Below are 14,933 nucleotides of genomic sequence, written 5' to 3'. Positions count from 1 at the left end.
GCAGGGCTCCTCCCTTTGCTGCGTCTCTGCAGGAAGGAGAAAGGGCAGGAGAGAGCCAGCCCAATAATGTGTGTCACCTTGTTGGAGAAGAGTCTGAAGCCAGCCTGCCAGGTGAGCAGAAGATTGGAGAGAGAGAAGAAAGAGAGAGGGAGAGGAAAGAGAAAGGGAGAGGAAAGGGAGAGGGAGAGAGAGAGAGAGAGAACTCATGCACAGCAGCCTCTATTTCTTTTTAAATAAACTCTTCAATCAAGGTCCCCATCCCTTGCGTGCGCGTGCGCATGCACAAGTTTTGCGGCTCCCAATGTTTTCTTTTCTCTGGGAAATGGGTCCAAGTGGCTCTTTGAGTGTTTAAGGTTGCAGACCCCTGGACTAGACAGTCACTTGTCTGAAATAATATAGGTTCAACTTCTCCTGCTTGAGCAGGGGGCTGGACTAGATTTCCCTTCCAATTCTATTCTATTCTATTCTAATTTCACTTTAAAACTAGGAATACTGTGAATTCTTCTTGAACAAAAATACATTTTGATCTCAACTTGCTATTAAAACAGCCCCTTTTTTGTATGGTCAGTTATGTTGAGTTTCATGGAATGGTGTAAGAATAGAAATTTATTCCAGGGCAATACTTTGTCTTAAAATACTGCATGATGTTTGGTACAACTTTTAAATTTATTTCGTTATTAATTAGCATATTAAATTTCATTTAAGATTCTGAACTAGAATTTTTCAGTCTTTTTTTGATGTCACATTTAGTTTTGTTTGCTTTCCTTTTTATTTATTGTACTAAAACAATTATCTTGAACATAAATCATTTATACACCTTCTACTTGTCACCCAACTCACACATATTTGAATATGTGTTATGTATAGGTCTTTGAGACAGAGTTCCTACCCCAACTAATCAGAAGGTATGTTGCAATTATTTTGCTTTCCTTCAACAGATTCTCTCTGGGGGAAAAAAAGAAAAATCTTTTGAGAAAGCAATAGAGCTTTCCAAACAGAAGAAATTCTATGAATCAGGAAAAATTCTAGGTTTAGTTTAATGATTTTTCCTCAACATTGTGAAGGGAGTACCTTGTGAAACTGATGTATTTCACACTCATCCCCAAACCTTACCAGCTTTTGTGTTTGGAAAGATCAAGGAACACTTTTTTTCCTGTTATATACTTATCTGATCTTCAGCCACCATACTTGGATGCAATCTTATGTTGTCTTTATTATAAGTTATACTTTGCCATGGGTATAATTTAATATGCTTGACTGACTGTTCTGTTATTGTAGTCAGGCTATTCCCATAGCAGACCTGGGCATTTATGGCCTTCAGGCCACATATGGTCCTTTGGCTGTCCCTATGCAGCTGCATGAAGTCAATCAAAAATTAGAAATTAAATGTAAATAGGCACACCACAGGGGCAGGAGAAAAAGCCAAGTCAGGTCCGGCTCTCCTTCTTCAATCAACTGGTGGCTGTGGGAAGCCAAGGAGAGACAGTGTTTTTCTGTTCTTGTGCAGCTGGAGCTTGCCCCTCAGCTGGAGCAATCTGAAGAGATGTGGTGATGGAGTTTGAAGACATCAAATCGGGTTATATTGGTTCGGCCCTCCATGACAGCCAGTTTCTCATGTGGTTCCTGGGGAGAATTAATTAATTGCCTACTCCTGCCCTAAAGAATGGGATCAGCTCTGCTTCTATTAGCTATTTTAAGTTGATGTAGGTATGCCCCTCCTCCAATCTTAGTGTAACATTTTCCATGTCTAGTTTTTAGGGAGAGAGCAAATCCAATTCATTCAGATCTGGTACTTGTGGTAAAGGATTAAACATGAAATAGGAAAGAGAGAACATGTTTTGCTGCTTTGTGATGCAATTCCTCTGTATTTAGCTCTTGCTTAAGTAGTTTTTGAATGTAGATTTAGTATTTTTCTGCTATAATGCTAAATCTCCAAAAGAAGCCATTGTCAGCTGATATAACGAGTTTTGGGTCCCACCTGAGTGCAAAATCAGTATAAGTTTTCTTAGATAAACTTGTCTGTCCTTCAGCTATATCCCTGTTCCAAATAAATAAGACCAGTTGTTAGACATTTACCAAATAACTGAGATGTTTGGTGGGAGACTAGAGAAACAAGGAATCAATCAATCAATCTCTGACTTTAGTGTACCTTATATAGCATAAATGAGGACAGTATTTATTGTATGGTGTCTGAGATAGCAAATGTTAATGCTACTGGTAGACCTTGTTTAATGATTATTTGTTTAGTGACTGTTTGAAATTATGATAACACTGAACAACACTGCAACATGTGTGTCCCAAGTCACAGCCATTGCAGTGTCCCTGGAGACATGTGATTGTGATCTGGATGCTTGGCTGCAGGTTGCCAAGCATGCTGCAATGTGATCGCCATTTGCAATCTTTCCTGTTGGCTTTCCCCAAAATATCACAAGCTACTGCTATCTGCTGAAATGTCTCCCTCTGGTTTGGGTGCTGGCTGAAAGATTTATCCTGAAATTCCAAACAGGATTTTGATTTTTGGCACAGAGTGATTTTGTAACACAGGGCCTTTGGAGTCAGCTTCCTGAAATGAGAGGGAATCTGTCCACCAAGCAGCTCTTTGTTCTCAAAGAGATTGGCTGAAAAAGTCTGTCTTGAAATTTGAACAGGATTTTGGCATGTGTTGTTTATAGCTAGCTGGAAAATGGCAAAAATAATAATAATCACAAATTGCAGTCATGTGACCATGAAATGCTTCAACCAGTTGTAAATGTGAACCACTTGCCAAGCACCTGAAATGCAATCATGTGACTGGGGGGGGGGAGCAAGGCCATCATAACTTTGATGATGGATCGTAAGTTCATTGTAACTCTGAACAGATTTTAAGCAGTTGGTCATAAGTTGAAGACTACTTGTATTCTTAGTTGTGTATTCTTTGTTGTGAACAGACAAGACTAAAGAATTTTCTTTTGTAACTACCTGAGATTGCAGTAGAGAGCAATCTCCTGACTTAACTGATTGAGAAGCAATATTATTTAGATTGGCATAATGATGATAAAGGAAAGGTAAATTGAAACATCAGTACTAATTTGAAGACACATCCCCATGTCACTATTACCACACTCAGTGAAAATGATTTGTCTCACTAAGGCAGGATTTCTGTGTACCATTTTTATGCTGTGGCTAATGGAAGTGTTTAACTGAGATTTGCTAGAATAAAGATTGAAACAATTCATTAAACAACTCATAGAGACGGCTGTGTTTAATGAAGAACTTGTCCAGTGAATAAAGTCTCAGCAAGACCTGTGAATTAAGTCTGTTGCTTAAGGAAGAAGGCTGCTGATATGTGCACAATAGAGTTGGCTAGAATATTCCCACAAGGGCTTATATCCTCATTGACCTTCATAGTTATGGCCTGTACAAATGTTGATTCATCTGGAAATTATCAAAAAATTTTCTTAATATGAGATGTACAGGAAGTATGATTAATGGAAGAATTTGGGTCTATTTCAGATAAAGTTTGATGGCTGCTCAGATAGTCATCTTGCATCACTACATCTTGAGTTGAGTGGCTGTTAGCTAGATAGGTAAAACAATACAATTCAATTTCCCACAAGTCATCAGCAAAACAAAAAGTAACAAAAGAAATTAAAATTACTTAGTAATATTGTCATCCTTTAGAAGAGAAAAGGTGAATAGTCATCATGAACAAACTGCCTCCATTCACAAAGCATAAATTGTACTTGAGTTCCTAATATATACCAAGATATCTATAACAACTCCATCCTCAAACTATACCAAAAAAATAATAACTGTCTCTGTAATTTCCTTAAAGAACAGGCTACGTCCTAGGAATGACAAAGAATGAGATCCATAAAATATCTAGGTTCTATGGATATCCCAAAATTGATAAGAGAGCTAGTTCCTGTGATATAAAAAGAACTTCCAGGACCTTTTGCTCTGGCTAATGCAGTGACTCAAATCTCTTGCTTGCTAGTTATTACCTGCATAACTTTCTTCATTTGTTTGTCTGATTTTCTCTGATCCTCTATTTCAGGTATGATTAATTAATTAGAACTTTAAGACCATCCAACTCATCATTGATTCTGACTGATTGAACCAACTGGCCAAACAACCAAAAATCTTAAAAGCAGACAATATATAATTTCACTTTGTTATGCTCTTTATTTCATACTTATACGATAGTATATATGCTCTCCATTTGTTTAGGCTCTTCCATGTGACAGACTTAAACTGCTTGTTTCCCATGCTGAAATTATGTGAAAATGAAGCAAGACGTTTCTTTCTCAGTTCAATCTAATTTATTTTGGTAAAGGTGTTGGTGAAATATTTTTTGCCCTAGAGATTGACTGATCAATCTTTCAACAAGATGTTCATGCTTAACACCAATGAAACATATATTTTACCTCTCTCAAGAACCCCGTTGTGCAATAAACAATGGGTAATGCAAAGTAATTGAGATTATTGCAGAGCACATTGTGGATTGACATCTGCAGGGCTTGTTGAACTATTCTATCAGTTCAACTGCTGATTTAGGCATGTCCAAGGAGAGCTGTAGACCAGTGGATTGGTGAACTCTTACTGACTCTGGAGGACGTATATGAGATCTCCCTAACCAGTTTGCTCAGACTCAAACCTAGAAGCTACTTGGATAAGCAGTAAAACATTTCAAATCAAAAAAGAACAGTTGCTACCTGAATGACTGAGAATCTACATCAAAATATGACTCTGTATTGTAATCAGATTTCCCCCCTCCTAAGTTTCCTCAGTTGCACAACACTGTTTCAGTATAGTTTTATATTATAATCTGTATGGTTTTAATATTTCAATAATTTTTTTACTTATTTTATAATTTATAAGCCACCCAGTCACCTTATAGGGGTTACTAACTACTCGCACACTCACTATAGCCAGGGTCCCCAACCCCTGGTCCACGAACCGGTACCAGGCCTTGATCAGTTAGGAACTGGGTTGCACAGCTGGAGGCATGCAGCGAGTCTGCAGGGGTCTGGGCAGGGGCAGGAGAATGGCAGGGGCAGAAGTCGGCTTGCTCAGTGCAAAGGTTTTCCAGCGGCTGCGTTTGCAACTGGCTTGCAATGTGTGCTGAGCATCCTTCCTCCTCCTGCTTCTTGGGCTATCTCTTCTTCTGCCTCCTCCTCCTCTTCCTGCTTCCTCTTGCTACTTTTTCTTCCTCCTCTCCCCCTCCCAGCACCCCAGCTGGGCTTGTGCTCCCTTCATGCAAGTCTCCAAGTTTGCAAGGCAAGCGTGCGACAGCCCAGCTTGCAACCAGAGGCTTCCCCAAAACCTTGGAGGGGGATCCCACCCCAAGGTATGTGTTTGTGAGGGTGCTTTCTCAGGCTGCAAATAGGGGCAGGAAGAAGCAGCCTTGTGTCAGAGAACAGCACAGATCACATCAGCCACAGAGTTCTCCTGCCATCAGTCAAACAATGTGGAAGCAAATGTCTGTATTTTCATTCTGATACTCCACAGCCTTAGAAATGCAATTGCTACAATACTAGTAGGGAAGCAGATTGGAGGAAGGGATGTCAAAAAGGATGACTTTGATTATGCAGCTGCCAAATTTTCACTCTTGACCCCCATCTGCCGACACCCCTGATTATATTCCTCTCAAATGCTTACAGAAAATCATGCAAAGTTCTAGGTTACATTTATTGAATTAGATGTCTATTCAGTCCAATGCAAAGAAATAAATATTATTCTGACTAGACTGAAGAAAATGGAAGGAACAATATAAAGGAAAACAACAGGATTAAAAGGTGAAAAATATTGCATATTATCTTGCAGTTTTCTGTGGGTGATATTTGCTGGCAAAAGTGATAAATAACCTGAGGCTATCCCCAAAAATGTTTAATGAATTTGAGCCTAATCTTGAAATTAAAATATGTAAACTGCCATTTGAAATTGTAGTTGAAAATAACATAACTATAGATTTATTACAGTCTGTAATAAATTTAAAGATGCTACCATATTATTTTTATTTATAAAACTATTTTAATTCATAAAAGAAATTATTTTTTTATAAAAATATAAAATGTTATTGAGATCCCATGGCATTTAAACTCTTAAAATGTTTGGGTGGCTCTTTTAAAATCATAATTTTCTCGTTTTTTAAAAAAAAGATGCTATACAAATGGTCTTGCCTTTTTCAGTTTGCAGAATCCATTCTTTCAGTTTTGATGTTTCATTCATGTACCTCACAATTGGGTAATGAGGGTTTTGGCAATTTTGAGAGATTTGTAAACATTTTCCTTTTTAAGTTACTCCAAGCTTTGGGCTTGACTCCAGGTAATCCTCCAGATGAGTTTAACAGTTTTGTCTCATCTGCGACAACCATTATGTTTTGTGTCAGTTGTCAGTTTTACATATGACAAAGTTTGGAAATCATTACAACATTCCAAAAAAGGAAAATAAAGGAAATGGATATTGAATGTGAGAACAGTTAAGAAAACCTAAAGAGATGAGGCAAAGCACTTCATGCATGTGGTATGCATTTTTTAACTATCATTAAATATAAGCGGGATGGGTAGAAATAACCCAGCAATTGTGTCCACCTCTTTGTTGATTTGGAATACCAGTCAGTGCTTTATGGCATGTGTTGATAGATGGGGATGCATTCTGAAGAGATGATTTATGAACAGACATTTTACAGCAAGAGCTTATCTTAGTGAAGCAGTACTGATGTTTGACAGATTGAATTTTCTTCCAGGAGACATTTTTTCGTATTCATTCCTTGAGTTTATACTGTGAAGTCCCCAATCATTCACCCATTAGTGCCCAGCATGTTTCATGTACCATTTAAAGTTGGGCTGCTGGTTTGATCTCCAAGCTTGGCGATTTAGCTGCAAATTTTTCATCTCCAATCGGGGGGACATCTTCAGTGCCCTTTGAATTGTGCTTGCCTGTCAGAGCACTAGCCTTTAAATACCTTTTTGTGTGAAGTAAATTAGTGTGGGTGTTATTTGTCCAGATGTTTCTGAGTAATAGTCTGGTTTTGGGCTGTTTGTTTGGCTGCTTGTTGTTGCTGGGCCATAGTCTTTGGTGTTTTAAGTATCATCTGTATGATGCAAATGGTGTTAGTTTGTTTGTTTGCCTCTGAGTCATGGTCTGATTTTGGGTTGTTTGGCTGGCTGGCTGTTGTTATGTGGTCTGGTTTCTTGTGGGTGATTTTTGTTGCTATGTGGTGGGGTGCCTGTTTCTTCATTTTAAATGCTGTCTTTGGGATTGTGGTTGAAGTAATTATTTCATTTTCAATGATTGGTAGATTGGGTTGATGTCAATGTGTCTATTTATTTGACTTATTGGTGGAGAACCAGGCTTCAAGTAATTCTCTTTCTCCCCTTAATTTCACTTGGCTTTCAACTGTGATCCTGGTTAGATCAAACTTGTGTCCTTCTGAGTCTTTGTGGACGGACATGAGGGATAGTGGGTCATGTCTTTTGATAGCCAGGAAGTGTTCATGCAGTCTGGTAGATAGCGTTCTTCCTGTTTGGCCCACATAGTTCTTTTTACAGTTGTTGCACTGGATATGGTATATGATACCTGATCTTTGGTTTGTTTCTGTCTGCTCCTTAGGTTTTGACAGGGTCTGACTGAGAGTTCAGGCTGGTTTGTGGGCTACTGTGAGGTTATGTTGGCGTAGTATTGCTGTCATCTCTGAAACATTCTGTATGTAGAGAATTGTGATTCGTCTGGTCATTGTTGTTCCTAAAGTTGTTGTGTTGCTTTTGGTATTTGTATTGTTTATGTGTAGCGATCTCCGGATTAAGTTTTATGGGTATCCATTTCTCTTGAAGACTTTGTATAAGTATTTTTGTTCTGCTGATCTGGCTTCCGTGGTGTTGAATGGGATTCCACTCTCCCAATGTTCTGATGCAGCTTTGTTTGTGGCATTTGGGGTAGTTGCAGTGGAAGTTGAGGTTTTGATCTGTATGTGTAACCTTCCTGTATACCGATGTTAGAAGTTGGCCATTGGTGGCTCTGGATACAAGGACATCCAGGAATGGCAGTTCATTGTTATTCTCAGTTTCTATTGTAAATCGGATGCCTGCAAAGACGTTGTTGATTCTTTGATAGGTTTAGTCAACCTGATTGTGTTTGATTATCATGAAGGTGTTGTCCACACAACATACCCATAGCTTGAGGTTTATTTGTGGAAGTACAAATTCTTCAATTTTCTGCATGATGACGTCTGCAACTAAGCCAGATATAGGAGATCCCATAGGCGATCCCTTCAGTTGTTCATAGATCTCTCCATCAAATTTGAAGTAAGTAGGTGGTTAGGCATAGCTGGAGGAGTTTGCATGCGTTTTCTGTTGTGAGTACTCAGAAATATCTAGACAAATAACAATCATACCAATTTACATCACACAAAAAGGTATTTAAAGGCCAGTGCTCTGACAGATGAGCACAATTCAAAGCGCACTGAAGATGTCCCCCCAAATGGAGACAAAATGTTTGCAGCCAGATCGCCAAGTTCAGAGATCAAACCAACAGCCCAACTACCAACCTGAGCTACTAATATTCAAACACATCTCAACCATTTAAATCCATGTGCTATTGGATTTTATTTATTGTTCTGTTGTTCAAAAAAAAAAAAAATGCAAGTTAGTATAATTTAGGGTAAAGCTCTATTTCTGAAGAGCTGTTATGATCCTGGACTGTATATTAGAATTTTTGCATTCAACCCTATAGTGTGATAAACTACCCTTCTTTCATTGATCTATGACATACTTTTTGCTTGACTAACATTCGGTTCTTTACAGTGTTTCCAGACTTTAAGAGAATTACTGCAATTCCATGGGGGTCCTTTGTAAGTGATTGCTCCCTTGCATCACTTACCATGTCTGAAAACATACTACTTTTGTATGGGAGGATTTTTTTTATCATATATGAATTCAGCATATATCTATCGCCCTGTCTTTATCTGCCAGCTCAAGATCATTTGCTAGTTCAGAGGTGGGAGAAACCGTTAAGATCATAGAATATATATCTAATACCAGGATGTATCATAAAACATCATATTTGTGTTTTTTTTTGAAAAAGGAAAATTCTCAATTAGAAAGCAAATTATCTGTAATCAATACATTGTATTTTTGTGACATCCACATGCTCAAATGCTATTATGTAATCACTCTGCAAATGCAACATGTTATAAAATCTTATGACATCAATTTGATTTCAACAATATGTAGAATCTGAAGACAGCTAATGGGGGCGTCACTGGATTCACTGGATGTTTGCCTGGATCCTCTTCGAAAACCAACATCCTGCTGAATAAGCATCAAACAGTTGCTACTTATAGAAGAGAGTATTGTAACTCACAGTTGAACTATGGGATTCTTAGCACTCACTCAGCTTGGTGGTTTTCTTGCAGACTTTTCATTACCAAACTAGGTAATATCATCAGTGCTAGTAGGGAGTGGGGTTTGGTCTCATTTTATATTCTAGTGGCTTGTCCTGTTTGCTGTTGTTTACTGTTACCTTGTTTGGCAGTTCCTTGATTGGGATAATGTTTGCTTATTGATTGTTGGTCTAATCTAATCTTGATATTAAGGTCTGCTCATCTGGGTGCTGATTGCTGATGAGAAGTTGTTGCGGTCTTTAAGCCTGCAAAGAATTCTCAAAGTCATTATCCACTGCAGTGCCTTAAATTTCTCCATCTTATGAAGTTCTCAGATTTAACTAAGGAGTAAGCTGCAACAGCACTTGCCAAGTAGTAACTATTTTCAGAGACAGCAATGCTAATAATGAGACTACAATGTCCAGAGAAGTTGCTATGTTAGTTTGTTGCTGAGGAAGCCATGTCAATTAGAGTGTTAGAGAGATATATCATCCTCAGCACAAGACGTGCAGCTTGGTTCTTTTCCCTGCCTTTGCCATGAAAAAAAAATTAGGATTCATTCTCTATTTAATATTCCTGAAGAGCAATACCTAGGATAGGTATTGATACTTCAGATAGATAGACTACATTTCCAAGGTGATTAAAAAAACTGTTTGAAAGAAGAAAAAAGTGAGCCTTTAGGGCAGACATGTCAAACACAAGGCCCGGGGGCTGGATGCAGCCCGCAAAGTGGTTTCGTGTGGCCCGCAAAGCCATCCTGGAAACAGTGAGGGAATGGCCCCTTTTGTCTTGGCCCTGGCCCAGGCCAACCAGAAGCCAATGTACAATTTTGTGGTGGCCATCTATGCTGAAACGCATTCAGTCTTAGCTCCACAAGGCTGTCTGGAAACAGCCTTGAGGAAGTGGGGCTGGGTTTGGTGCCGCGGGTGCTCAAGGGCCAGGTTGGGCATTTGACCTCTGTTGCCCAGGGCTCCAGGCAGCCCGCACCACCATCCAGCCCCCCCGCATGGCCTGAGAGGAACAGTGAGGCTCCTCCAGTGGACCATGCCTTGGCACTTGCCCTGGTTCCACCCCCTTCTGCCAGAGACCCTCAGATCTGTCCCACTCCTGCCCAGGCCCCCACATGTAGAGCTGGCCATGCCCACCCAGTAGGCCACACCTGCTCTATCCACGCCCACCCAGCAGGCCGCACCCACCCGGCCCCGAGGGCAACCGCAATGCTGATGTGGCCCTCAATTAAATTGAGTTTGACACCCCTGCTTTAGGGCTTCCATGTGCTTTGGCTGACAGAAAATTGTGACAACTAAAAATGGCTTTAAAAACTAGAAGGCCACCTTTCAAAACAAAACTTCTCCTAGAATAGTTTAGGTAACAATTTAAGGGACCCCAACCTATAGCATCACCAAAGAATTGACAAACATTCTTGGACATCGCACAGAGGGTAGCAAATATTCCATCACCCCACTGTCCTCAAAGAATCAAAGATGTGAAAATGGACGAAGGTGAAATCATGGTACATTTGATGTTATAGTACTCTCCACATCCATAGACTCAGAACTATTCAAAAAATCCATGGCACAGCATACCTGACCTAACCAAATACATCTAAATTAAAATATCTAGAATCACAGTTCTTATCAACCTTTGTCTAACCAAATACTTTCAGTATGATGGACAAATACAGTATATCAACAAAAGCCTACTATCTACTAGCACTGATGATGTTATCTAATTTGGTAATGAAATGTCTCTTAAGAAAACCACCAAGTTAAGAGAGCACCAAGGACCCACAGTTATTACTTCTATTTCACAGTCTCACTATGACAAATTAAGACATTGTGGGGGATTAAAAATGGCAACTGTTTCACAATCCTGTGTAGGAGTCACTTCACTAATGGCAGTTAGAACCTGCTTCTGAGAAATTTTTGCTTCCTCAACAGAACTACAAATATTGCCTTTTTGTATGTATCTGTAGGCAGCAGCTAAGCATTTTTTTACTCCCATTGTCCAGCAAGTTCATATTTGTGCTAAGATTTGAACTAAGGACTTTAGAACCCACTTTCAAAATGATGACACATCTGCTGCTCTCTTTCACTATTTACCATAACTTCCCTATTAATGGAGAAGAGATAACTGGTGTAGGCTGTGCAGCTATATAATCAAATTCAAAGGCTGGTTTTCATCTCTGCATGCTTTAATGTATATTGTAGAGCAGGGGTGTCAAACTCGCAACATCCTGTGACGTGTCATGATGTATCGTGACTTTTTTTCATTGCCGGCAATGGGGTGGGCGCAGTTTCGCCATGAAGCATCCGGCCCATGGGCCGGCAGTTTGATACCCCTGTTGTAGAGCATGCCCTGAAAATGATCACACAAAACTCTTTCTTGGAATACTTATCGAGAAGGTTAAGAAGATAAAGCAAATTCATCAGATATAATAATACAGTATCACTTTAAAATTTTCTTAGCCGTAGTTGAGCCAGATTTAAGCCATTGGAAAGCTAATACAGGTAGTCCTTGACTGTTAGTGACTATTCAAAGTTACAACAGCACTGAAAAGTGATATGATTGGTTTTCACGCTTATGACCACTGCAGCATCCCCGTGGTCATGATCAACATTTAAACGCTTAGGCCTGTATTTATAATGGTTGCAGTGTCCCAAAGTCATGTGATCACCTTTTGCAAACCTCTGACAAGCAAAGTCAATGGGGAAGCCAGATTCACTTAACAACCATATTAGTAACTTAGCAACTGCAGTAATTTATTTAACAACATTGGCAAGAAAGATTGGCAAAACTCATTTAACTGTCTTGTTAGAAATAGAAATGTTGGGCTCAGTTATGGTTCTAAGTCGAGCACTACCTGAATAATGGTGCAATATTCAACCAATATGGATTTCCTGAGCTGGAATGAGAACAAATTATTCTGCTATTCAACCCTAGAGCAGTCTGTCCGGGGTATGTTGTCAAAAAAATCAAGATGGCAGATTCAGGCCACACAAAGCCTTACTCTTTTTTTTTATAAGCTACCACTTTTTTTGCCTTTCTGTCAGCGGTTATCCCTATGAAATCTTTTTGGCCCCCAATGAACCAGACTGGAAGAATATATTTTGGACCTGGAGGGGGGGATAATTCCTGGAGGAAGGATGGATTTATTTAAAAAGCAGTAAACTAAAATGTGATGTAGGTTTCCCGTCAATGTTATAATTATCATTTTAACTGAGAAATTATCTTCTTGGCTAATTGTGCCACTTTTATCATGCAGTGATAACAAGAATAGGTATGGAAAGGAGTATTAAGAGTAAAAAGCTAGACTGAGGCTGCAGTGCTGAACAATTTATCCGGGAAACAATTCCACCAGTAAGGGAATGGGAGCGAGAGACTTTTTAATAGTGCAGTTCTCTTCATAGATAGCTAGTTAATTATGAGATTTGTATCTTGCCTGGTTATTGAACTGAATCTTCAAGGAAGCTTTCACCTCTAAAGTCATCTCCATGGTTCTTGTATTGTAGCAAACAAATAAAAAGGAAGACATCACAGCTGCTAGCACATAGCACCAAACAGGCAAAGCTCTCATCAATGTGAGAAAAGGAAAAAAATGTGTATGCTTTTATTGTTAAGGCAGACACCTTAATCATGCTTCTTCTCTTGGGAAATAAAAGAGTCCGCCCCATTTATTTATGGTATTTTCAATTGCATCTTCTGGTTTTATCGTAGCCCTGCTGCTGAAAGCAGCATCATGCGTTTGGCTGACATTATCTCTACCAGCTGAAGGCCCATATAAATGGCAATTACGGGCTGTCTCTGTCTTGTAGTGACCTCAATTACGATTTTCTTTTCCTTGCCTGTCAGATACAGTGCGTTTACTATCATGTAACACACCTGCCTTTTGATATCACAGGCAGGAAGGATTCAGGATTTTGTTTGGCTTCCTTTGTTTTCAGCTATCTGATCCAAACAACTCACAGAATTTGCAGCTAGCTATTGAAATCAAAGAGAACATGAATGGACTCTTAAAAAAAATAATTCAGTTTTTTGCCCAAAGGAGCAGAACACCAGGGGAAAAGCAGCCTCATTGGAGTACATGCCAGATGTTCTTGAACTGAACCCAATTCCAGTCTTTGGCCATGCTGATTGGGAATTCTAGAACCTGCTGTCCTAATACATCTGGTAGTCAGAAGGTTGAAGCAGGTCAGATAAAAGGATTTCGAACATTAAAGCCATGATTAGTTTCAAATATAGATTACAAAAGGTTCCCATGGCCCAAGGTTGATTAAAATTTAATATTTGGCTTTGCTAATATTTTGGAATTTACTTTTATTTTAAGACTCCAAAAGTTGTTGCGTACAAGCTAAACTACTTGTCTTGCTTTATCTCATGTTTCCACCAGAACTTTTCAAGCAATATCTTTTTAAATCTATTCCCTGATGTTTTTAACTGGTAGTGCTAGGAACTAAAATTGGCATCAACCTGTTGATAGTAATGGGAGGTATAATCCAATAAAAATAGAAGGCATGAGGTTGGAAAAGTCCAGTATGAATTTCTAAATCTGCAATGGTATATATAGAATAACATGCCTTAAGCAAGTCACAAGTGAAATATAAAATACTGTAGATAATGAATCTAATGAAGTTGTTTCTAAATATGATCACAATTGGCTCTAATTTTATGGAGTGAGAACCAGTTGTTATAAAGCAAGCAGAATTTCACCTTTCCTACAAAGGAAAGTAATTATGTATGTATGTATGTAAAAATCCATGTCAACATTTCTGTATTAAGTAAGATATGTTGGGTCAGCCAACACTGAGTGAATGTATATAAATATTTTAACAAGATGAATATAAGAAGAATGTATATTAGTATTTTAAGAAGAGATTGGACAACTATTTGTCTGAAATATTATAGAGTTTCCTGCTTGAGCTGGGGGTTGAATTAGAAGACCTCCAAAGTCCCTTCCAACTCTATTATTCTGTTTTACATATATATAAAATAAGCCCAGCATTTTAACTGCTTGGCCACTGCAGCCCTTTCACATACACACACAGACTGGCAAGGGAAACCTTTACCTCTTTATGTATATGAGGGAGTCTAATATTTTAAACATATTTGTACTTCCCTCTCCCCTTTCCCACATCAATTTAACATATCATTTCATATTCTTTCATCTTCAATACCAGATATAAGGATAAGGCAGATAATGGAGAAGCGTCTTGCTTTTATCATTGAGCTAATTAGTGCATTAAAGGATTGCCATTGCATACTATTTTGTAGAAGATTAGAGATCAGCCATGTCTACCCAAGGAATCTGCAAGATGGAGGCAGGGGCATGAGAACTGCTACCTCAGACTAGTACATTGAAAGGCTAGGTGGCTAGGAACACTCAGAGCAGCTGAGACAGCTATTCTCCATGCTTCTATTACGATCACTCAGCCTTGTCTTGTTAAAAATATGAGGTCCTCTCTGCCCCATTTCAGTGACACTAGGCAATGAAATTCTTCCAATAAACTGTCATATCAGTCATTGAAACAATAGTAAGATGTTGGTGAAAAAAGAATATTAGAAAAAGCTTACA

The sequence above is a fragment of the Protobothrops mucrosquamatus genome, unplaced genomic scaffold, assembly GCF_001527695.2.
Source record: "Protobothrops mucrosquamatus isolate PMUCROS unplaced genomic scaffold, P.Mucros_1.0 scaffold_177, whole genome shotgun sequence".
Taxonomy (NCBI): domain Eukaryota; kingdom Metazoa; phylum Chordata; class Lepidosauria; order Squamata; family Viperidae; genus Protobothrops; species Protobothrops mucrosquamatus.
This window is presented reverse-complemented; position numbering follows the sequence as displayed.